A 25,322-nucleotide genomic window follows, 5' to 3' on the forward strand; every position below is an offset into this window, starting at 1 on the left:
TTGTAGTCTCATTGTGAGCCCAGAAAAAGGAGGAAACAGGTTTGGTGACCATCTAGCCAGTCTCTGCCACAATTATCATTCTTCTCTATGATAAAGTTGCAGAATCAGAACTTTTTACTCCAAAACCTTTCTACCCAAACTGAATGTCTAATATCTCTCACAAATCTCAATCTTCCCTTGACCTAAATTTAGAAAACTAGAATTTTAGATTCAAAATTCTTTTAGTCATCCTTCATGCATTTTTTTTTTTTTTTTTTTTTTGCGGTACGTGGGCCTCTCACTGTCGCGGCCCCTCCCGTTGCGGAGCACAGCCTCCGGACACGCAGGCTCAGCGGCCATGGCTCATAGGCTCCCCGCTCCGCGGCATGTGGGATCCTCCCGGACCGGGGCATGAAGCTGTGTCCCCTGCATTGGCAGGCGGACTCTCAACCACTGTGCCACCAGGGAAGCCCCTTTATGCATTTTTGAAAAATGCATAATATAACAATTATTTTTATATCAAAATTTAATTGTTCACCATATATGTTGGCAAAGTTTGTGCATATGTATAAATATTTCTAATGTATGTATCTTCACCTATATGTCTTATTTAATTAGACTCTGAATTTCATGAGGGAAGGAAAAAACATGTCTTAGCTTTGTATCCCTGGCACTTAGCATGATATCTAGAACATCATACTCATTCATTTATTCAGCAAATATTTGTTAAGAGGCTACTGTGTAACATTTAATGTGCTAGGTATTGGAGCTATCCTTTGAAAGCTTACAGTCAAGAATTCCATATCAACCAACAAGGAGACCTAGAGATCCTGAAACTCTACCCCTACATAACATCTGGCAATGCCTCATAAAATATTAAGAACACTATTGTGGTGGCTTCATAATATGTCGATTTGGCTAGGCTGACCCATGTTTTCCAGAAATCCCTTTCCTGTATGATTCCAGTTAGGGGTGGGCCACGAGAGAGGTTTGGAGAGGGGGAGTGAGTCAGCAACCATTCTGTAACTCATACATGTTGCTTCTCTGCTGGATTACCCTATTGGCTTGAGGAAATAACTACATTAACTGCTCCACCTTAGCTCTTCCTAAATCTTCCTTCAGCTTCTCTGACTCCTGGGCCAGGTGTGTGTGTTTAGCTCTGTGGCAAAGGACCATCTTCAGAATACCCATATCACCAATGTCAGAGACCAAAAGAACTGACATGGTCTTCACTCTGTCCTCATGGGTTCTCTCTCATGCTTGTGAGTTCCAAATTATTATTGCTGTCTACCTCTTTATATCCATCTTTCCCTGCCTGCCCTATGGACTTCAAGCCCCAGCAAAGACAAGCGCCTTACAGAGACTTCTTAATCAGCTTCTACAATTGCTTAAGGTCAAATCCTTGTAAAACAAAAACAAATCTCTCTCTCTCTCTCTCCATCTACCTCTCTTGCTTTCTATTTACCTATATTTTGCTTCTCTGAGTGAACCCTAAACCCTGACTGATACAACTATTTTAAATGAATAGCTGAACCTGCAATGAAGTAAGAGAAATTTGCTGAGGCCAAAAAGTAAACGCAAGTCAAGGAAGCTAAGCAAGAACTGAAGTTTTCCAGCCACCCAAACATCATATATGAATGCCAACAAAGTGGACTTGCTAGGTGCCAGGCATTTTTCTAAGTACTTTCCATGTGTTAATTCATCCTTGTTAACTTCATGAGGTATGTGCTATAATTATCCCAATTTTGTAGATGAGGAAATTAAGATGGTAAAGGTCACAAAATGTAGGTCACAAGGCTAGCGAGTAGCAAAGCCAAAATTGGAATCTAGGCAGTCTCCTGCAGAGCCTGTGCTTTAACTCTGTACTGTGAGCCCTGTGGCCAAGTACTTCAGTACATATTAGGACTAGGAACAATCTTTAATATTGTGAGGAAAGCATTATAGACTGAAGGCAATTCTATTATAAAACCTGGACTCATATGACCATCAATTTAGATGGAAATTCCAAAATTAAGATCTCTCTGAAGAATGCATAACCTGGAGAAATCAACCTGGAGAAATCAAGTCTTCACTTGATCATGAAGCCTATAAGCTTAGAACTGTAACTTAAAGGGCCATAAAGTCCATAGGGCCCTGCAGCATCTATCTAGCAGAAGCAATTAATAGCCCTCTTTGGGAGAATACAGCCTCAACCTTAGGCCTCAGACAACTTCTATGCATAAGAGAAATAACAGAAATTAATTCATAATTTTTAAATGCACTCCTACAAGAAAATAAGCCACCATGAACAAAAAGTCTCAGAAACAAACACACACAAATTTTAAAATATACCTGCAACCATTTCAGGTATTGGAATTATCAGAGACAGACTATAAAAGATATATGCTCGGGCTTCCCTGGTGGCGCAGTGGTTGAGAGTCCGCCTGCCGATGCAGGGGACATGGGTTCATGCCCCGGTCCAGGAAGATCCCACATACTGCAGAGCGGCTAGGCCCGTGAGCCATGGACACTGGGCCTGCGCGTCCGGAGCATGTGCTCTGCAATGGGAGAGTCCACAACAGTGAGAGGCCCGCATACTGAAAAAAAAAAAAAAAGATGTATGCTCAATATGTTTTTAAAATTTTAAGGGAATGGGAATATGAAAAAGAGCAAAAGACGATAAAAAAGTAAAAGTCAATTAAAAAAACAAGTATTTCTAAGATATAAGAAGTGTAATTCACATTCAGTGATTACCTGTGATCACCAATGATCATCTATGTCTTGGTTTCTAATACCATTCTCCAGTAAAGGAAATCAGGGGTCATTGGAGAAATGGCTGATTCTAGGACTTGAGAAGGAAATATACAAAATGAGATTATAGTGCCAGAAAGTAAGAGAGTGCAAAACAAAAACAAAAACAACGATACAGGGACACTGGAGCCAATTGAAAGCACTCCCAATGGCCAAAGCTGAAACAATTTGAGCAACAAAATAAATAAAGTAGTATTGGACTATATATAACTCAAAGAGTAAAATAAATAGTCATGAGTCTATACTGACTTAAAAAAATGGTTGAACCAATAAATAAATGGAGAAGAGACAAATCTCCCATGAAGAAGAATTCCAAATAATTTATTATATATTCCATCATCAAGGAGGTAGAGCATAACTCCCAACACCTCAGGTGTGGGCTGTATGTAGTGACTTCCTTCCAAAGAGGACAGTATGAAAAGTGGATTGTGTGCGGAGAAACTTTATAGTGGAGAAGTCTGATGAACACTACCTCAGCCAGGTGATCAAAGTAAGTCCTGTATAATAGTATATACCCTTGATATGATATGATGAGAAATAGCACTTTTACCTCTGTGGTCAGAAAAGTCCTAGTAGAGGGACATCTGCAAAACACATGACCAGTACTCCTTAAAACTGTTACAGTCATCACCAAGCAAGGAAAGTCTGAGAAACTGTCACAAGCTGTGACATGACAACTAAAGAGCCTAAGGAGACATGACAACTAAAGGAAATATGGGATCCTGGAAGAGAAAGAGAAAGAGGGTATTAGGAAAAAACCTAAGGAAATATAAATAAATATGAACTTCAATTGATAACAGTGTATCAATATCAGTTCCTTAGTTGCAATAAATATACTAATGATAATAGTGTATCAATATCAGTTCCTTAATTACAACAAATGCACTATACTAATGTACTACAGTAAATGTTAATAGGAGAAACTGGATTCAGAGTTTATGGGAATTCTCTGTACTATCTTTTTAATTTTTCTGTAAATCTAAAACTGTTCTATATTAAAGTTGATTTTGTTTGTTTTTAAAAGTCTCACTGGATGGATTAAACAGTGGTTTGGACATAGCTGAAGAGAGATTTATTTTTCTGGAAAATAGATCCAAAGATACTACTCAGAATTCAGCTCAGAAGTACAAAAGGAGGTTAAGAGACTAGGTAGGAAAATATAGCAAGAATCTCCAACATATGTCTAATTGAAGTTCCAAAAAAAGAATAAGGAGAGTGGATGAATGATGAAAGTGAAAGACAAAAAGTCTGAGAGTTTTCCAGAATTAATGAGAAATATGATTCCTTAGACTCAAGAATTGCAATAAATATCAAGTAAAAAAAAAAAAATCCATACATCAAGACAGATTGTATGCAAAAAGAGAATCTTAAAAGCAGTCAGGGGGACAAAAAAAAAAGCCTAATTGCCTGTAGGGTAACATGAATTAGACTAAAAATTGACTTCTCAATCAGAGATAGTGTAATAATATCTTCAAAGTTGTGAGAAGAAATAATTTCATACTTAGAATTTTATATCTGAAAAAATTATTGAAGAATAAGAATAAAATAAAGATATTTGGATAAACAAAAATATAACATAAAATATATTGTATGACAGAGGTGGTGTTAAACACACTGTCCATTATTGGCTATTTAAATCCTCATTTATCAGTGCTACTAGAAGTCCTGACTTGAACAGCAAAAAATGAAACATATCAAACTTAAATATGTCATCCATATTTCAGCAGCCTCGCCAGCCTATGACTATAAAATAAAGACACTGTTCATATCCAAACTATAATTATACATACCCCAACTGGCCTATTTTTGGAAAACAGCCTACTTAGAGCTTCCCCCAGGTATTTCTAAGAGTTTCTCAGAGTACTGCCTCACATAAACTCTGAAGACAAGAACCCCATTTTCTTCCACACCAGCTTTCTAACATTATACTTCATTTCTGCTGTGGATGAACTTATGTGCTCACCACTTCAGTAGACATGTCTATCTGCTGCTGGTGAACTACCAATGAGTTCCCCCTACTCTGACCTCAGGAAGTAAACATTCTCCTCCCTGATTCCCCACATTATAACTGAGACCAGTCTGTGACTTTCAGCAATATTTCACTGAAGGTTTAATAATGTAACTATAACATGAAGTGGCTATCAGAACATCTGATCATATCCAAAGAAGATATAACCAACAGATATATGGCCAACAAATGGCCAGTGGGCACATGAAAAGGTGCTCAACATCATTAGTCATCAGGGAAATGCCAATCAAAGCCACAATGAGATACTGCCTCATACCTGTTAGGATGGCTGTTATCAAAAAACAAGAGACAGCAAGCATTGGTGAGGTTGTGGAGAAATTAGAACCCTAGTATACTATTGGTAGGAATGCAAAATGTTGCAACCCACTCTTGAAAACAATATAGACGTTCCTCAAAAATTTAAAAATAGAACTACCATATGATCCAGCAATCCAACTTCTGGGTATTTATCCAAAAGAACCAAAATCAAGATCTTAAAAAGATACTAGCACTCCCATGTTTATTGTGGCACTGTTCACAATAGCCAAGATGTAGAAACAACCTAAATGTCCATGACGGATGAATGGATTTAAAAAATGTGATATAAACATGCAATGGAATCAGCCTTAAAAAAGGAAATCCTGAAATATGTGACAATATGGATAAAACTTGAGAACATTATGCTAAGCGAAATAAGCTAATCACAGGAGGACAGATACTACATGATTCCACTTACATGAGGTATCTAAAATAGTCAAGCTCATAGAAGCAAAGAATAAAGTGATGGTTACAAGGGGCTGGGCAGAGGAAGAAGGGGAAACTTGACAATGGGTGTAAAATTTCAGGTACGTAAGCTGAATAAGTTCTAGAGATCTGCTGTATAACATTGTGCCTGTAGATAACAATACTAGATTGTGTACTTAAAAGTCTGTTGAGAGAGTAGATCTCATGTTCAGTGTTCTTACCACAAAAAAAATAAAAATTTAAAATACATATATATAGTCATGGAACCCCAAAAGGCTAAACTCAATCTAAAAACTCAGGCCTCCCTATGGTTTTGTCAGACTCAACAGCCACTAACAAAAATCTTCAGGCCTTTCCACCCTACAAACCCAAGCCTAACTAAACCCCAGCTCTCCTAACCTAAGATTCACTCTCTTTCCCACCCCTGGGTGATCGATAGTCAAACCATAGATTCCCTTGAAAAAGATTCTACTCCATACCCGCAAAGTATGGTTCACCCTCAGAGAACACAGAAGTGAATCAATGATAATATTCTGAAAACTTATTTCCTAATATCTGAATTATTCTATCTCAAAAATGCCATGTAGAGCTTCCCTGGTGGCGCAGTGGTTGAGAATCTGCCTGCCAATGAAGGGGACACAGGTTTGAGACCTGGTCTGGGAAGATCCCACATGCCACCGGACAACTGGGCCTGTGAGCCACAACTATGGAGCCTGTGCTCTGCAACAAGAGAGGCTGCGACAGTGAGAGGCCCGTGCACCGCGATGAAGAGTGGTCCCCGCTCGCTGCAACTAGAGAAAGCCCTCGCACAGAAACGAAGACCCAACACAGCCAAAAATAAATAAATTTATATTTAAAAAAATGCCATGTATGAGCTATCAGTGGTTCAACCCATGTTCTGCTGCACCGGATCGATGTCAGTTCCTTTTCACAGCCTCTCCTCACATGTTAAGTGAACACATGAGACTGTACGTGTATGTGGTAGAAGTCCAGTTCCCCAGTGTGCTATGAAGAAGTGCTTAGACAAGAACACTGTATGAATTAGGGTCAGATGAGCTGCTGTAACAAATAAGATAAAAAATTTCAACAAATATACTTTATTTTCCATTCATTTAATGATCAAATATAGCATTCCAGATCTGCAGGTAAGGGTCCTCTCAATTCAGGGACCCAGGCTTCTTTCATCTTGGGGCCCTGCCACTCTCTAGATGCTTTGTCAACTGAATCCATCAAGGGAAAGGAGAAAGAGAGCATGGAGAAGTCCTATACACTTCTTAACAGCCTTGGCCTGGAAGCGACACACATCACGTCCACTTACATATTTTTGACAATGAACCAATCACAAGGTCACAACTAATTGTAAGGAAGGGTAAGAAATAATACTCTAGCTCTGTGCCCAGGCAAAAAAAAAAAAGAGGAAACAGTTTATAAACAGCAGAGTTGTTTTCAAACACACTCACACACAAATAATCAAAGAAAAATCAACTTCTGTCCATTAGGCAACCTCCATTCAGATTTCAAGGGCAAAATTATCCAATTCTGCTGGAGTACAGTTGTGGTAGTACACTCGATTTACTTAACAAATTATTTTACAATGCAGTCTGAAGCAAGTACATTTACATTACTTCATTTCGTTCAGAGCTCCCCAAACAGTAGGTGGTGAGGCCCATTATTTAAATCTACATGACTAAAAGCAAAACAATCCCTCCCAAGATGAAGAAAAAGGTTTCCCTAGAGACTAATTCCTACCTCTCACTTTATAAGCCAAAACTGAATTCAACTTCAAACTAGCAGTACTCCATCTTCAAAATTTTCAAATTCAGTCTCCACTGGCTCCCTGTTATAATTAAATTGTAAAGTCTTTGGGAATTCTCCATGTGTCACATGATGGCTCACACAATACATTTGACAAACCAGGCTGTCAATAAACATTTGTGGAATTCAACTGATTTGATGTTGAGAACTTTTCTTCTTTAATTTTTATTAGAATATAGTTGATTTACAGTGTTAGTTTCTACTGTACAGCAAAGTCAATCAGTTATACATACATCAACTCTTTTTTTAGATTCTTTCTCCATATAGGTCATTACAGAGTATTGAGTAGAGTTCCCTGTGCTATACAGTAGGTTTTTGTTAATTAACTATTTTATATATAGTAGTGTGTATATGTCAATCCTAATCTCCCAATTTATCCCTCCCTTCCTTACACCCTGGTAACCGTAAGTTTGTTTTCTATGTCTGTAACTCTATTTCTGTTTTGTAAATAATTTCATTTGTACCCTTTTTTTAGATTCCACATATAAGCTTATCCTACGATATTTGTCTTTCTTGTCTGACTTACTTCACTCAGTATGAGAATCTCTAGGTCCCTCCATGTTGCTACAAATGGCATTATTTCATTCTTTCTTATGGCTAATGTTCCATTATATATATGTACCACATCTTCTTTATCCATTCCTCTGTTGATGGACATTTAGGTTGCTCCCGTGTTTGAGGACCTTCTTTATCAGGTATTTTTGAAGTGGAGAACAAGCCCCGGATAGTGACTTACCAAGACTCTTTAATCTTTGTTTCCACTCTGTAATACAGGAGAGCAGCTGTGGGAAAGGCTGATGATTTTCTCTAGCAGGCTAGATAGAGCAGGGGCACATGTGCACACAGAGAGGTTACCAAAACTAACTGTAGCATAGCCTCTGTTTAAAAGTAATAATGACTGTACAGGTCTTGGATTCAAACAAGCTAGTTAACCCAAGCCATTTGCATAAGAACTTTGAAGACTTTTGTAATTCTATTGTGTTAAGTAGGTGTGCCTTCCGACCCGTATTTGTGAATAGTGTTGATTACTTGTTATAAGCCCATAGTCTATACGTTGCACCAGGCTGTTTGGCTTCACTAGACTCCTATACCTATTTCTTCAAAACTCCTGTACCCAAGGAAGGCCTGCATGCACGGATTCAACATAGCCTCAGCATTTATTAAATAGAACTTCTTGACATTTAGTCACACATTCTCATGTGACACCTTTTTTTCCTCTTGATTCTAAAGTCTAAGTCAGCAGCTATCATATTTTCAGCCTACAATATATTCTCTACATACCAATTAGGTTAAAAAAAAAAAAAAAACCTAAACCTACAGCTGACACAATTTATGAAGCCTCCAATAAGTCCACTGCATGAAAAAATAGTTTAAAAACTTATAACAAACTGGGGGTAGAAGAAAATTTCCTTAAACTGATAAAGTACATCTATCAAAAAGACCTCAAAAATACTTAATGGCAAAACAACAGAAGCCTCCCAAGTTTAGTCAGAAACAAGATACGGATGCCTGTTTTCCTGGCTTTATTCAACATTTTATTGGACTATCTATACAGTACAACAAAACAAGAAAATAAAGTAAAACGTAAGGATAGGAAAATGAGAAACAAAATTATTGGAATTAATAAAAGTACGTTTCTAGATAGGCAATACACTATTAAAAAATTAGCAATGGTTCCATATGCTAGCAGTAATCAATTAGAAAATATAGGGTTTCCCTGGTGGCACAGTGGTTGAGAGTCCACCTGCCGATGCAGGGGACACAGGTTCGTGCCCCGGTCTGGGAAGATCCCACATGCCACGGAGCTGCTGGGCCCGTGAGCCATGGCCGCTGAGCCTGCGCGTCCGGAGCCTGTGCTCCGCAACGGGAGAGGCCACAACAGTGAGAGGCCCGTGTACCGCAAAAAAAAAAAAAAAAAAGAAAATATAAGATCAGTTTTTTAAAAATCTCATTCACTATAGGAATAAAAATCCTAAGTGTATATCTAACCAAATATGCTTAGGATATTTATATGGAAGATTTTAATAATAACTTAAAGAGCATAAGAGAAGCCCTAAATAAATGAAAAATATATGATTTTTTTTGTGGAGAAAATTTATTATCACAAAAGCGGTAATTCTTCTCAAGTTAACGTATAACTTCAATGCAATCAAAATCCCAACAGCATTATTATAAAGCTGATTCTGAGTTTCATGTGGAAAGATAAAAGGCTAAGACACCTAAGATAATTTTGTATAGAAGGAGAGGAGAAGGAGGAATGATAATGTCCCACCAACTGTCAAGACTTACTATAAATCTTTAGTTTAAAAGCCATGTGGTATTTGCAGGGATAAACAGACTACTGGAACAGGATAAAGAGCCCAGGAAAATATCCACATATATAGGAAAACGTGGTATTGGACAGAAGGTAAAAATGATAGGCCATTAAATAAACAGTACAAGAACAATGACTTATCCACATGGAAAAATGTAAAATTCGAATTATCTTTATACTATGCTCAAAATATGTTGCAGATGGATTAAAGACTTAAGAAAAGCAAAGTTTTAACTCCTTTAGAAGAAAATATTGGCAAACATAATAAAGTTTTTTGCAAATAAGGCAAATAAAGGATAAGGCTTTTTAAAAGATCGATACATTTGACTTCATTAACATTTAAAATTTTTGTATTTCAGAAAGTATCATAAACAAACAAAAAAAGATATACCATGCACTGGGAAAATATACTTGCAACATATATAACAGATAAAGAATAGGTACCCAGAATATATAAACAATGTTGACAAGTCAGTTTAAAAACAACAACTCAGTAGAAAATTGAGGAAAGCTATGACCAGGCAAGTCAAATACATAGGAAGAGAGCCAAATGCAATAAAGCATATAAAAATATCATCTATTACATTGGTAACAAAAGAAATGCAAGTTAAAACTGTGAGATACCACTTCACTCTCATTAAGACTGATAAACATTTTAAAGTTGTAATTCCAAGGATATATGAGGATGGGGAAAACAGGAGCTCTCATGTGTGCTAGTGGGAGGGAAAATTAGTATAACTGAGCGATATCTGTTAAAACTGAAGAAAGAATTTTGAGCCAGCCTTCTACTTCTAGTTATATATCCTAGTACTCCATGTGTACTAAGAACAGTATATAAGAATGTTAATTGCAGTACTGCTTGTGAAAGCAGAAATAAATTGGAAAAAAAACCCTACCTATTATCTTTGGAGAATAGAAAAATAAATAATACAATTGAATACTACATTATAATTTTTTTACATTATACTTGTATATTAACATGATATTCACATAGATAAAACTAAAAGCCATAATTTGAAACATTTATTAAATCTGGTGGTGGAAATATGAGTATCTATTAGATTTTTATCTAACCTTTTTGTATGCATGAAATATTTTATAATTTAAAATAATAACAAAATTACTGTTTTACACAGTATTAAGCAGAATCAGCTAAACCCAGGCATTTCCCAAATGATTTTCCTCATGTAAATTAGCCAGTGTGGACAACATTTCATAACAAACTGATCAGTAAATTACTTCACTGAATTTTTACTGATATTTTGTTGTTGTTCAACATTAGGATGTATCCCCAATTAAAATAGTATTTGTTAAATGTTGAAATAATAAAACAACTTTTTTGCCTAAATAGTAAAATGATCACCCTCCTTTGGACACGTTATGAAGAGCTCTAAAATGACAACCCACAAATTATCTAGGTTTCAGGCCAAATCTCTTTGTTGCTAATGAGTCCTGAGGATTTGGAAAAGTTATATTTCCTCTTTGACCCTAAGTGTCATCTTCTATGTAATGGAAGTTTGGACTAGGGGATTCCTAGGAATACTAATACTCATAACTCAGCGACCTACAATTTGACTTGAGAACAAAAAAGTAAATTTAACTTCAAGCATCCCAAGCTCAAGAGAAAAAGAAAAAAATAAAAAACCTTTTTGATTACTAATAATTCCTGAAGAAGAGAACAGTTCCTAATTAAGTGATTAAATAGGTGATTAAATTGAGAATTTAAACCTCATCATAAATGAATAGCATAATCTATTGATCTTCTGGTTTTTGAAGGTCAGTGGCTGGTTGAGAAACTTAAGCAATTGAATTTCGAATACTTGCAAATATCCAACTTTCAAAAACCCTGGCTCTTTTTGAAGTCAGACAGCCACGGGCAAACAAAACATAGCTTCGATTTAACTTCAAGATGTGTCCACAACAACTGATTACCCCCAATCCTTCTATTTTTCTCTCCCAATGGCAAAATGCAAAAGTTTTAAATACCTCTATAATTATGGTAAACGTAGACAACAATCTCTAAAATTGCAGCATACTATTTGGTGTTCCTAACCTATGGGCTGTTGATAAAGGGCTAGATTAAAAGGGGCTATGTGGGGCTTCCCTGGTGGCGCAGTGGTTGAGAGTCCGCCTGTCGATGCAGGGGCCGCGGGTTCGGGCCCCGGTCCGCGAGGAGCCCACGTGCCGCGGAGCGGCTGGGCCCGTGGGCCATGGCCGCTAAGCCTGCGCATCTGGGAAGTGGAATCAAACACCAGATTCCAGTTGTTTGAGAGGCAATGCAAAGGCATTTCCTTCTTTTCAATATTAAATGAAAATGGTTTTCATATAAGCTATTTTCTAGCTTATATACAGAAAACCTGGAAATCTGTCTGAGGTTATGTTGTAAACAATCCCCAACTCCCACAAGAAATCTAGAGTAATCCAAAACTCTATAAAATGGGACCCATGATTAAAATCATTTATGTTCAGCAATCATTATTCTTTATACTTTTATTTAGTCTTATTTCATTCATCTTTTTCTGGTTTTTTTCTTGTTTAGTGGCCTTCACCCACCCCCTTTCCTGTTTTCACTTAGAATGTAATGTTTTTCTCTGTTGGTGTGGAAGTTATAGGTTATATTTCTATTCTTCTAGTGGTTCTAGTGGTCTCCCTGAACATATGTACTTAACTGTATGTTTTTCTAACAAAGTCTAAATTATTCAGTGTCTCTCTTCCAAACAAACAAGACAATGACCCTAGAACATGTGAACACTTCCCACCTCCATAAAGTTATTACTATCTAGCTTTGGTTTCTTATTTTTTCACACAAGATGACATTATTTTTAACAGTGCAATTGTTCTTTTTAAATTTACCAATATCTTTAACTTCTGTGCTCACTGTTGTTTGTTACATTCCTCCTATCCCCTCTGAATATTCTCACCTGTGTGGTATAGTTGCTGTTTTAGGAAGGATGTGTGGGTGGATGTATGCCTGAAAATATCTTTAGTTTATCCTTGCCCTTGAATAACAATTTAGCTGGGAATAGGATTGTATGTTGTCCGTTATTTTTTCTCAGAACTTTTGAAGATGTTCACTTCACTGTCCTCTGAAATCTATACTTAACAGATGAGAAATCTACTGGAAATCTGGTTTTCTTGATAGGCAATCTTTCTTTGGGATTAGATAGTCTGTGAGATTTTCTCTTTATCCTTGATATTCTGTAGTTCACTCTGAGGTGGATTTATTTTATTTAAGTTACTTGAAACTTGAAATGCACTTTCCATCTAAGGATTCATGTTTCTCTTTAATTCAGGAAAATTCTCAGCCAGTTTCCCTTCAAATATTGCCTCTCCAAGATTGCCTTCTGTCTCATCTTTTATACAAACTAGATTCTCTAAATCTAACCTCCTTATACTTTCAGGGTGTATGACTTTGGGTAAACGCCTTTAAAATTCTCAGGCTCAGATAATATGGGAAAAATTCTAAAACATGTGTCTTCAAATGGATAGGGCCTATAGATTGCCTGGAAAATGACTTTACAGAGTTCTGTAGCAAGGTCTATCAGTGAAATTATGGAAAAATGGAGATAAAGAAAAGTCTCTAAAATATTTCCTTCACAATAGTACTGGAAACATAGGAACCATAAAATGTTTACTCTAAAGGAAACTTCGTTTTTCAAAAGATAAACTTGAAACATAGAAAGATTAAGGATGGGCTGCCGCCGCCGCCGCCGCCGCCGCCGCTGCCGTGGGCCCGGCTCCGCTCCGCCTGCTCCGCCGCCTTCCTCCCTGAGCGCTGCCAGGCCGGCCGCCATGGCGAACGTGGCCGACACGAAGCTGTACGACATCCTGGGCGTCCCGCCCGGCGCCAGCGAGAACGAGCTGAAGAAGGCATACAGAAAGTTAGCCAAGGAATACCATCCCGATAAGAATCCAAATGCTGGTGACAAATTCAAAGAAATAAGTTTTGCATATGAAGTACTATCAAATCCTGAGAAGCGCGAACTATATGACAGATATGGAGAACAAGGTCTTCGGGAAGGTAGCGGCGGAGGTGGTGGCATGGATGATATTTTCTCTCACATTTTTGGTGGGGGATTATTCGGCTTCATGGGCAATCAGAGCAGAAGTCGAAATGGCAGAAGAAGAGGAGAGGACATGATGCATCCACTCAAAGTAGCTTTAGAAGATCTGTATAATGGCAAGACAACCAAACTACAACTTAGCAAGAATGTACTCTGTAGCGCATGCAGTGGCCAAGGTGGGAAGTCTGGAGCTGTCCAGAAGTGTAGTGCTTGTTGGGGTCGAGGTGTACGCATCATGATCAGACAGCTGGCTCCAGGAATGGTACAACAGATGCAGTCTGTGTGTTCTGACTGTAATGGAGAAGGGGAGGTAATTAATGAAAAGGACCAATGTAAAAAATGTGAAGGGAAGAAGGTGATTAAAGAAGTCAAGATTCTTGAAGTCCACGTAGACAAAGGCATGAAACATGGACAGAGAATTACATTTACTGGGGAAGCAGACCAGGCCCCAGGAGTGGAACCAGGAGACATTGTTCTTTTGCTACAAGAAAAAGAACATGAGGTGTTCCAGAGAGACGGAAATGATTTGCACATGACATATAAGATAGGACTTGTTGAAGCTCTATGTGGATTTCAGTTCACATTTAAGCACCTTGATGGACGTCAGATTGTGGTGAAATACCCCCCTGGCAAAGTAATTGAGCCAGGATGTGTCCGTGTAGTTCGAGGTGAAGGAATGCCACAGTATCGTAATCCCTTTGAAAAAGGTGATCTTTACATAAAATTTGATGTGCAGTTTCCTGAAAACAACTGGATCAACCCAGACAAGCTTTCTGAATTAGAAGATCTTCTGCCATCTAGACCAGAAGTTCCGAACATTATTGGAGACACAGAGGAGGTAGAGCTTCAAGAGTTTGATAGCAGTCGGGGCTCAGGAGGTGGTCAGAGGCGTGAAGCCTATAATGATAGCTCTGATGAAGAAAGCAGTAGCCATCATGGACCAGGAGTGCAATGTGCCCATCAGTAAACTCTGCAAACAAATTGCACAGGTGGATTTTCTTTCCACACTTGCCTGGTTTGTTTTCAGCGATCCAGCTGGTCAACCCAGATGAACTGATGGACATCTGTTGGTCTATGTGTAACGTTTAAAATTGGTATAGTATCTACAGAGTGTATAATTTAAACTAACCACAAAGCTTTACATCTTCATTTCGACTGTTCTGTAGCAGAATAAAGCACTTGAAAGGAAACAAGACTCCCTTTCACATGTGGGTTATAAGTTTCAGTCCTGGTATCTGTGCTTGATTTTTATCAGTTTTGTGTAGATTTTATGTTTCATATTTTAAATTCAAATCCCACATTGTAAAGTTTGTGTACAATTTGTCCTGAAGCTTTGTGTTTGGCTGCACCTGCATAAGCTGCTACAAATAGAATAAAGAATTTCATAGCCTGTATCTATCATTTAGATGCATGGAAAAATGGGCTTTGCACACAATGGGTTTGGAGCTGACTGGGAACAATGGAAAAAATAACATTAGCTGAGCTGTGGTTGTAAAGTTTGGGGTTTCTCCCCCCGCCCTTTTTTTTTCCTTTTTTTTCTTTCTTTCTTTTTTTTTATTTTTTTACCATCTTGTGAAAGGTTTCTGAGACTCAATAATAAAAAGCAGTTGGTGTAAAAAAAAAAAAAAAAAAAAAGATTAAGGATGATTTCATTTTCATTTCAAGCTATTGTCAGATTCACTACTAAACCCCAAATCGGCAGAATTTCAGTATTCCTAATGTCATTCCACATTCCCTTGCCAAAATATTAGAACTATCTTAGCTATCACATCAATTCCTGCTCAGCTCATTTTCTAATCCAACAGTGGAGGATCCTGAATGTCAGGGATCCATGGAGGACCAATGGAATAGCGAGGGGTTACCCTAGTTACCCAGCAACATGAATACATTAGCCCTCCAACGCTGAGCCCTGCCCAAGCAGCCAAACCAGAGTGATTCACTCAAAGAAAAACTACTGGAAATATCGTGAATTAAAAGGCCTGTTTTGTTGAGGAACTGAATATTTGCTCACTGTATAAGCAAACCCGTACTGATTTTTCTGTGGGTGGCTGCAAAAATAAAGTTTCTACCAATTTCTTAAGAACTGTATTATAGGAGCTAATTGGTGGGAACTGATTTAACTAGAAGAGCCCTTTCATGGGTTAAAGAGTTTTTATCATAAGTACCAGAGAAAACTAATGATTGATTAAAGAAAAAAAGAAAGGTAGGGCTTCCCTGGTGGCGCAGTGGTTGGGAATCCGCCTGCCAATGAAGGGGACACGGGTTCGAGCCCTGGTCCCGGGGGATCCCACATGCCGCAGAGCGACTGGACCGGTGAGCGTGCCACGGCTGCTGGGGCCCGCATGCCTGGAGCCTGTGCTCCGCAACGGGAGAGGCCACTGCAATGGAAGGATCATGCACTGCGGCAGAGGGTGGCCCCCACTCACCGCAGCTGGAGAGGGCCACGTGTAGCAACGAAGACCCAATGCGGACATACATACATGAATAAAAGAAAGAAAGGTAAATCAGGCACGGAGGTAATTAGGCAGGCAAGATGATCTATGCCAGGAGCATGATGGTTACTTGAAAAGAAAAGTGGAGCTGAACAAGAGTCACGTACTCCTTTAATTTATCAATTGATGAATAATTTCAGTATTTCAGTTTGTGTTATATGTCCAGCATGCTACTACGGGTATCATGGGGAAAAGGTCAAAAATTATTAGCAGCTCAGTTAATAAATACCCTACATTGTGTTTTCTCTCCCTCTTCACAGCAAAGTGAAAAGGAGAGCTTGCAGAAGGGAAGAGATCCCATTTTGTCAATTCTGGGTGAGGCAAAGCAGGATGTAATTGGACTTTGCCCACAAGTATATAAAGAAACAATTCTAAGTCAAATACAGATCCTCAATCTGGTTAAGGAGTTCAGAAAGAACCATTCATAAGCAAGAGAAGAGAAAGGGTATTTCTTAGCTGAGCCTGGAAGGAAGAATCACATGAAGATAAAGAAACGTGAATACGTTAAGATGAAGATAAAAATAGCCTAATCTTGCTGAAGAAATGCGAGATTGTCAGTATTTCCCTACCATTGTCTTCAGTGGTAAAGAAAGCAAGCTTGGAGGTTTACAGAGAAAGAAATGTATTTGAAACAAACCATCAGGGGATGGAGTTAGGCAGGTAATAGAGGAAGAACAAACAACAGAGTTATGTACAATGGCCAAGGAGGAAATATAAGATTTCGTGGACCATTTGGGTTTGATTATGAGTCTTTCTTTAGCAGCTTTTGTGGTTAGGAGCAGTAGACAAAAAAGGTGCCTCTGAGGACAGGAGAATCTGATTAACATGACAGAAAAGTCAAACAGGCTGAAAAGATCACCCTGAAGTTGTTGAAATTTTAGTCCTTGGTGAGGAGAGAGTCTAACTCGGACAGGGGAAATAAACTATGAAGACTAACGAGGAAGGGGTAAGAGGCCAGAATGGATGGTCCCAAAATGTATGGCTAGCTCCAAAGGAAGCTGGCCAGTGGTGCCAATTATGTTATCCCAGGGGATCTAGAAAACACAAGTCAGATCTGAGGTAGTACCAATATCCATCAGCCTGTGTGAGCATAGGGAACCCCAGTAGGAGTCATCAGGCAGTAACACATGGTCAAAGCAATTAGAGGCCCCAGGAGGTGAGAACCTCCAATTTAAGTAGTAACTCAGGCAACAATGTTATATGCACTGAGCAAGGTCCGATCCCCAGGGGAAGAAGATGACAAGGAATCAGCTCCTCAATCAAGGGATAATGGGATTAGGATTATGCTTTAGGATTATTATTATGCATTAGGATTATTCTGGAAATCCAGCATAGACTACAGTACAGATCAGAAGTCAGGGCAGAAGCCAGTCATAGAGCCTAGGTCTGTGCAGTGGGACCTGGGAGAAAATGCTGCACCAGGAAGGGCACTCAGGGTTCATCCAGGGCATTTTAAACACATAGGCCATAGACCATTTCTCAATTCTAACATGAATCCTAGGGAATAAAAATATTTTTCTGACTCTAAATATATATATTCAGGCTTGGTCCTTATTAGCTCAGAGGTTGAGCAGAGCTAGCCTCAGGTTGTGAGATTTCAATTGCTATAGCTCAGTGGTTCTCAAACTGGGGCAATTTTGTACCCCAGGTAACATTCAACAACGTATGGAAGCATTTTCGATTGTTATGACTGGGAGGACTGCTACTGGCCTCTTGTTAATAGAGGCCTGGGATGCTGCTAAACCTCCTACAGTGCACAAGACAGCCAAAGAAAGATTTGGCCCAAAATATCAACGGCATGGAGTTTGAGAAACTCTGCTCTGGATAGGTATGGGTCTGGCAGGGATTGGCACCAACAATTAAAGATCAGGTGGGAAAAACTGCTATTACATTGTAAGTGTTCACTCATTCATTCAATGAACCTTTCAGCAAATATTTAGCATTTATTATGTGCTAAAGACAGTACTAGGCACTGGGGGTATATTGATGATTAAGAAATGGTCCCTGCCCTCAAGAAGTTGTTAGTCTAAAAGGAAGGTCTCAACTTTGCAGCCTTCATTCAGTTTTATTAAAATGCCAAGGAGCCAATAATAAATTATTGTTTCCTTCTAGTCTATCCTTTACAGAATAATTTAAATTATTCCAATTATTTAAATTTCCAATAGAAATTATTCCTATTAAATAGGCCAACTGGGTTTGGGCTTAAAATCATAGTGGGACGCCTTCAAAAGATATGGAATATGTCTAACATTTCCAAAGCATGAATTTCAGTGTCCTCATGAAGGAAAAGGCCCAGAATAAGAATGCAGTTAAGAAAAGTGATAGATGGGGCCACCTCCATAAAGAAGACTCCTGAATTGCCTCCACAGTTTGATCACCAACCAGGAAGAGTCACTTTTTAAAATGCAGCTTAGAAATATTTTGGAAGACGTGCACTGCTGTTTGCAACTCAGCTTGAAACGCATCAAGATATAATATAGATTGAGGTTGGATAGAAAGATGATAGCTGGGGACTTCCCTGATGGCTCAGTGATTAAGAATCCTCCTGCCAATGCAGGGGACACGGCTTCGAGCCCTGGTCTGGGAAGATCCCACGTGCCGCGGAGCAACTAAGCCCGTGCGCCACAACTACTGAGCCTGTGCTTTAGAGCACCCGAGCCACAACTACTGAAGCCTGAGCGCCTAGAGCCTGTGCTCTGCAACAAGGGAAGCCACCGCAATGAGAAGCCCGCACACCGCAACGAAGAGTAACTGCTGCCCTCCACAACTAGAGAAAGCCTGTGTGCAGCAATGAAGACCCAACGCAGCCAAAAACAAAATTAATTAATTAATTTTAAAAAAGAAAGATGATAGATTGAAATGTGAAAAGCAAGAGTTGTACCACGTTAATGGTGTAGTCTAGGTGGTGGGTTCAGTATAAAAATCTTTCAACTTTATGTTTGAAAATTTTTATAATAAAATTTTGCAAAAAGTGCAACCTACTCCCTTCTCCTTGAAAAAAAACGTAAGGCTAAATCATATGTATTTAAGTAGACTATCAAAAAGGTTCTGGCAAAGCAGAGTTAACTTTTGCTTCAGGAGCACAGCTACAGGAGAGTACTTGGAATGTGGGCCATGGACCTGAATCACTGGCATCCTCTGAGATCTTCCCAGAAATGTGCAATCTCAGAATTCAAGACATTCTCAATCAAATTTGGATTTTAACCAGATCTCCAAGTGATTCATACGCACATTAAAATTTGAGAAGCGCTGGAGTAATAGAAAGGTCAATAATCTAGCAGACCCAAGTTCTACTTTTCATTCATTCATAAAATTTAAAAATACATTCATTAAGTCCTATTATTTTCCTGGCACTATTTTAAATGCTGGGGACATAGCAACGATGAAGATAAATTTTTAGTTAAATTCTAGTAAAAGAGATAGTCAATAAACAAGGAAACAATATTTCAGAAAATGTATGTACAATAAAGCAGGTAAAGATATTTAGAAAAATTGGTCAGAAGCTATTTTAATTAGGGAATTCAATAAATCCTGAGCAGAATCCTGAATAATGAGGTGACAAGCAAAGCAGAGGTAGGGGGACAGAGGGAACAGCAAGTGTAAAAGCCCTGAGGCAGGAACCAGAAGATGCACCGCTTCACTTGTCTGGAAAAGAGATTCCTCATTGCTAAAATAAAGCTGTCGGACCAAAAGACCCCTGAACTCTTTCTAATGCTCTGATTTCATGGCTATTTTTAAGATGACTATTCATGAGTGTCCCAGGAAGGATAGAGAATTGTATTTTTAATGGAAACAAACCCATGGCTATGTTTTTAAGGTAGCAAGGGTTAAAATGGCCGCATGTCCAGTGGTTCTAATCATTATTTAAGTTGCTCATCATTCAAAGATTTATTCTTCTGGTGTTTTTCTTGCCTCCTCATCCCTCAACTCATAGCGACAAGTCAAAGATAATTGATAATTATCAGTTACCAGCTAAGTGCTCAGGAAGCCCTTGTATCTAGGAGCTGTTCCCATCACGGTCCCCCTCATCTTCCATTTATTAGTTGATACATTAAACAGTGGATTCCATCTGCCAAGGATGCCAACATCCCAGGAGTTGAGACCTGAGATGAGGTTCTGATATTTAGCAAGTGGGCCAAGGAATACCTGAATCTTGCCCCATCAAGCATCCCTCGAGTTTCCTTTGGAAACTATTCACACTTGAAACAATAGCAGAATGGGAAACAAGGAAACATGTTACACACCTCTCTTGGCAAGTTTCGGTTCAAGCAGATGACTTGGGCCCAAAATCTGCAGGGAGTTATACCTTCCTCTCGATCCTAAATCCACACCTTACCAGCATCAAGCTGCTGAAAGGAAGACAATAGGTATCCTGCCAACTTCATCTCCAGCTACTCCTCCCGCAACATTCAGATACATTAAAATGAGTTTAATTCCTCAAACCCACTCCACTCTCTCTTATGTCTAAGGCTTAAAATATGCGATTCCCTCTGCCTAGAACACTGTTTGCACCCACAGCTCTCTTCATCTGACTGAATTCTGCTCATCCTTTGGATCTCTGAGTCCCCTCCTATGCAGCCTCAAACTTCTACTATCAGGACCTTTATCACACTGTATTGTAATGATGTGTTTACTTGTCTGCAGCCCCCTAGGCTGTTAACATGAGGAGACAGGTACATCTTGTTCAGCTTTGTTAACTCAGAATTGTATCTACAATCCCTGGAACACAATAGGTGTGTAATGATTATTTATTGAATGAATGAATGTAATTTCCATTTGTCCTCTTTTTAATTTTTTAACCTTGCTAACCGTCTTTAGATCTGTGTTCTTCTCAACAAACTTTTCTAATCTTTTTGACCAAGGAAACGTTTCAGAATTGAGAACTTGCTCCCCTGACATCTTAATGTCCAAAAAAGAATTTCTTTTCAAGAGTCCCTAGAAAGGGAACCACAGTATTTTTTAAAATACAGGATAATTTTTTTTTTTTAAACCAAGAATCCATGACTCCTATGACAGCGGAAATAAATATACTGTCTTAGTCATCACTATTCTCTTAAACCAGTTTGAGGAAACATGTTTTGCTTTTTGTTTTAAACAGGAACAGATTGCTCAGGGTTTGGGAGAGCCAGACACGAATCAGAAAGCCCTTCCTCTTTCATTTTACAAGTCCTTGCTCTCTGCCCAGCCCTGAAATATTTACTGAACTGCAGATGAAACAACCTTCTTTCTCCTTTCCTGGCAGCCTTGTGTGGTGTTGAAGAGGGAAAGAAATCGTGAGTTCTTCTCCAGCTGCCAGACTCGGGAGCTTAGCACAGGAGGAAGGCCATGAATTCTGCTCACCCTGGACACAGGAAACTCTGAACCCAAGTGGCCTGAGTCTAAACTTGGAGAGGGAATTGGAGTTGAAAATTAACTCTTCAGATGCTGGACAAGCTCAGCAGGTTGTGGAATAACACTACTTACCAGATCAAAGGAGGAGCAAGCAATTGATATCTGCTCCAAAAGTCCTTCTAGCATTTTCCCTCTGGCTCTGCACCAACCTGTTCTTTTTAACTTTTTAGAAGTACATAGAGGGAAACCAACATTTACTGAGTTCTTTTTATATGCCAGGCACTGTGCTAAGTGCTCTGCATGCATTGTCTTATTTACTCATCCATACAGTCAAGTGAGGTATCTATTTTTATCCTCATTGTAGAAAGAAATTGATGTTCAGAGAAAACAAGTACCTTGGCCGCTTAATTAATAAACAATAGAGCCTAGGTTCAGATCCAAATCTAATAAATTCAAAGCCCTCTATTTTTTCCTCCTGCATCTGGGGATTTGTACCTTGAAATCATAGAAATTTGTCCAGCCCTTTGGAGGTAGCACAAAATTTTAAAAGGTTCTACACAGCTCATAACATCATAACAATAACCATTCTGTAGGTGACCAATAGTTGATCATAGCCAGAACATTGTCTCTTGCTGTACTGATAAAACGGTCTGAAAGACCGTTTTGACAAAGGTTAGTTATTTATCCAAATAATCCAGCTTCCCATTACAATTGAGGATGATTCTGACATCCAGAAATTAAGTATTCCCATCTTAAACAATAGCCCTAAGCACTTAGAGTTTTCCTTAACATTATATATCTATGTTTTATAGCCTCTATCCAGGTATATTATAATGATATATGTATCTTTCCCATTGCAGTATGAGCTCCTAAATGACAGAGGAGGTAGAGAGAATGATTCACTTTTGTGTTGCACTTGTGGCCACTCATTAAATGTTTGTTGGATTGATCTGGCAGAGACGATGATTGTGAACACAACTGGTTATGATGCAATTTGATAAGAACTGTCATTAAAATAGGTTCAAGATGAGGTGTAAGCATGTAAGAACAATCAATTCTGTTTAGAGGAAGGATTGCTTGGGACAATTGCACAGTGTAATGAGTTCACCAGGGGGAGGAGGAATAAGAAGAAAGGCATTGCAAAGATACCAAGCATAAGCAAAGGCAAGATGGCAGGAAATATGGCAAGTAGCTGGAAGAAGCATCCATGGATTTGTCTTCTTGAACTTTTGAGGGAGGCAGAGGAAAAGCAACAAGGGTCAAAAGAGTTAAGAATTTTGTCAGCAATATAAAGGGTACCTACTTATTTCCTTACATTTTGTGCTTAGTATATGATGGAAGGTATGGCTGTAGTTCACAGGCTATGAAGCCTGGAGCATGCTTATACATAGGCCATCTTCTTAGACTGCTTACTCCAAATATCACTTGTAGGACTTCAGGGGGATGTGAGGTCGAGTGACCTATAAGGGCAAAGGTCATCAATACTGAGGAAACCTTTTTGGAAGATAGAGACAATCTCTTCCTCCTGAGAGTGAGAAATGAAGTGATTCCCATAGTATTTGCACATCAACATATCCCTGAACTAGTTCTTTCAGGGAGCCCCATGGCCAAGGGCAATGAAAGGAAGTGACACTGAAATCGTCAGGCTCCCTTCCCACAGTCTAAGGAGCCCTAGAACAGTGGCTCCAAACCTTGCCTACCTACTAGGATCACTTAGGCAGCTTCCAAATACCCTGATGCTCAGGGCCACACCACTGACCAATTGATTCAGAATCTCCATAGATGGAACTAGGCATCATTATGCTTTAAAGCTCCTTGAGTGATTCCAATATGCAGCTAAGTTTGAGAACTGCTGCTTCAAAGAGTGGACACATTGGTGGTGGGTAGCTGGGATGGTGAGGTTGTGATGTAGTAGATCTGGGATGAGGGAAACCTTTTCCCAAGGTTGAATTTAATATTTCTTTAGTAGTGCTTAAACAATTGACATTAGTGTAGGATATTTACAGAATTCTCAGTCAGCTTGACTGTGGATCGTACTAGGGAAAACCCTGGTATAGCAAATTGGCCTCTGTTAGCCCTATAGCAAGGACCACAGAGCTAAAGTCCATTTGGAGCTTGGTAACCATGTGTGAAAGCCACTGTGTAGTAATGGATCATTGTTACATAACAGCAAACTCTAATCTATTCTTATTCCCAAAGACAATAATGCAGATATCCTTCTAGAAGAGCCAGGGCACTATGTCAGAACATGGAGCACGAAAGGTGATATAGCACACAATTGCAAATTCACAGACTGCTTATCCATTTAATCATATGATTTCTCCTGAATGTTTCGCTGAACAACAGCACGTATTGGCCAAAATAATAAGACTGTGGAGGTAACCTTACTGATTTCAAAAGAAAATGCACCTTTAGGGCAAAGGCAAATACTTTTAAATAAATAGGTGTGTGCAAATATGCTTGTGACAGCCAAATAAGAAATACTAGCAGTTTCTTTTCTCCTACTCCGAAGAAGGAAACCTTTTTCCAAGGTTGAGTCAAATGTTTCTTTAATAGTGCTTATGCAATTGATATTAGTGTAGGATATTTACAGAATTCTATAAATCTATAGATTAGGAAAGCAGCATTAGGTTTTAATACATTTAAAGGAAGGTGTATTATGTTTGTGATTTTCTAAAAGTAGTAAGATGTTCTTTTACTCTCTATCTACCTCTTGAAAGGCAGTGGTCTTCCTGAATATGTTCATGACCTGGAAGTATTTGATACTTGATCAACAAAGCTGCATTGTAGGTAATTACCTCAAGTATTGGGGTCAGGGGCCAGATCCTTTTAGAAATGGCATGGGACTTCCCTGGTGGTCCAGTGGGTAAGCCTCCGTGCTCTCAATGCAGGGGGCCCGGGTTTGATCCCTGGTTGGGGAGCTAGATCCCACATGCATGCCACAGCAAAGGGGCCACAGCAAAGGTTTCACATGCCGCAACTAAAGAGTCTGCATGCCGCAACTAAGACACCCACGTGCTGCAACTAGTATCCCGTGCGCTGCAACTAAGACCCAGCGCAGCTGGAAGGAAGGAAGGAAGGAAGGAAGGAGGGGGGGGGGGGAGGGAGGGAGAGAGAGAGCAAAAGAAAGAAAAGAAAGGAAGGAAGGAAGGAAGAGAAGAAATGGCATGCCAGCTCTTCTGGTGTCTTCCCCATCACTAGAGAAATGAGAGTCCAGGAAGACAAAGATTTCCCAGAGGTGCATAGCGTTGTATTGCAGCAACTTTTCCTATAGACCAAAATACTGGGGTGAGTCTTTTATACCTCAGTATTCCCTTTTACAATGCAACCCCCCACCCCCGATAATTCACTAGGCTGCAGCATTTCTGAAGAGAGCAAATGTTTGCTGCCTGTTTATGCAGCACCTCCTGTGTAGAGCCTATTAACCAACAGACCCTTCTTCTGCCAAGAACTGCGGTGGGTTTCGGAATGAAACTTGGGAAGCTATGGATGGTTGAATTGAGTCTAATTCATGGAACCAGGTGGCCCAAGCATCTGGCTTACTGAACTATTTTATCACTATGCTTTATAGGAATGTCATGATAAAAGCCATGTACAAATTAGGTAAGTTACATACAAACAGATTTCTCAATGCAATTAATTTGATAGATTCAAGCACTACTCGGTCAATGCTAGTCACCCCTGGCTTCCTAGCATCATTTCTAAACAGCTGGCTCTATCTGTAGCTGTAACTATCTTTTATTTATTCTTTCTACTTCTAACCCCAATCCAATGGTAAGGTACTT

The 25,322-nt window shown here is 39.1% G+C and overlaps 1 pseudogene; it reads left to right on the forward strand.

The window, feature by feature from the left end:
- Positions 1 to 13,350: 13,350 nt before the first annotated feature.
- LOC132420493 (dnaJ homolog subfamily A member 2 pseudogene) lies at positions 13,351 to 15,260 on the forward strand (annotated as a pseudogene).
- The last annotated feature ends 10,062 nt before the right edge of the window (positions 15,261 to 25,322 follow it).

The sequence above is a fragment of the Delphinus delphis genome, chromosome 2, assembly GCF_949987515.2.
Source record: "Delphinus delphis chromosome 2, mDelDel1.2, whole genome shotgun sequence".
Taxonomy (NCBI): domain Eukaryota; kingdom Metazoa; phylum Chordata; class Mammalia; order Artiodactyla; family Delphinidae; genus Delphinus; species Delphinus delphis.